The following is a 1,190-nucleotide window of genomic DNA, read 5'->3' as shown; positions in this document are numbered from 1 at the left end:
TAGGGTTCCGTAACGGCTGTCGTGGTTCTGCCCGACGTAGTCGTTGGAATGCCGTCTCGGGGAGGGTATTACTAATGTTAAAATGGGTTATTATACTAACGCGTGTGCATTGTTTATTTAATTAGACTATAACCAGGGAATCACAGAGGAAAGCCTTATAATAGCAATGTGAGTGATCCTTCTTTTTATGAACTCATTTTTGTGAGTTGATCCACTTTTTGTTAAATGTTTTTACAAAACCTTGCATACTTGTCTATGCAAATAACAGTTATTGAGTATTTGTAAGAATACAATTATCACGGGTATGTTGGGGTTTTGTATACAAAATTGTTACAACCTGGATAGGAAACCTGGATATGGAGTAACATTACCACAAGTCGGGTGTCGACAGTACCACGGGTGATAATTGATATAACTTGTAAACAAATGTAATTGCGGGATCGCCCTCAATACTGTTCACTGTGACTTTTTTATTTAAAACTGATTAAACTAGGATTCACTCACCAGTATTTCCTGCTGATAAAATGTTTTTAAACACGTGTTTCAGGTAACTTAGCGTAAAGCCAATAGAAGCCAGCTGGAGAGCACTGAAGGCTTGGAAAAGTGGCAATAAAGTTACCTAAAATAAAACAGATGTTTTTATTAAATAAAATAGGATTTATACCTATGAAAATGTATGTACTGAAAAACTTGGGTTTTATCCCATGTGTTTAATATAACGAAAATGTGGTGGTTTTACTCTGATAAAATATTTCCTAACTACGGTCCTGATGAAAAATTCCGCTGCCAAATTAGACCATATCCGATACCACCGAAACTGGCTCACGGCCGCCCGTTCCTGAGGGATCGGGGGTTGTGACAATAACAGCTCATCAGATCGATCATCAAATCAAAGTCAAAAATTTCAAAAATTGAAAAATCAAAACTAAAAACTTGTTGGTAATAAGTGGTGGAGGTAGGACCACAGTGCTCAAAAGTCAAATCCAGCAATCAAGAGGAGCAAAGAGTATCACCAAGCCAAACAGTGCCATGATCTGAGTGTTTGGATTGATGGTGAAGATTGGTACGATAACAGAGTGTGCTACAAATGTGGTTTTCAAGGACACATTGCTGTTAACTGCCAGAGTAAGAGTTTTGAAACGAGGAGATGCTATGAATGTCGAATCATAGGTCACATTGCCAGAGATTGA

At 37.9% G+C, this 1,190-nt stretch overlaps 1 long non-coding RNA gene across 1 annotated transcript; it reads left to right on the top strand.

The window, feature by feature from the left end:
* LOC110922423 lies at window positions 1–749 on the top strand. The gene is made up of 2 exons (XR_002583142.2): window positions 1–168; window positions 548–749. It is a non-coding gene; the product is annotated as an uncharacterized LOC110922423 (long non-coding RNA).
* Window positions 750–1,190: the final 441 nt, after the last annotated feature.

Source organism: Helianthus annuus, chromosome 17 (genome assembly GCF_002127325.2).
Source record: "Helianthus annuus cultivar XRQ/B chromosome 17, HanXRQr2.0-SUNRISE, whole genome shotgun sequence".
Lineage (NCBI taxonomy): Eukaryota > Viridiplantae > Streptophyta > Magnoliopsida > Asterales > Asteraceae > Helianthus > Helianthus annuus.
The sequence above is the reverse complement of the archived record's forward strand: the minus strand, read 5'-3'. Positions and strand labels throughout refer to the sequence as shown.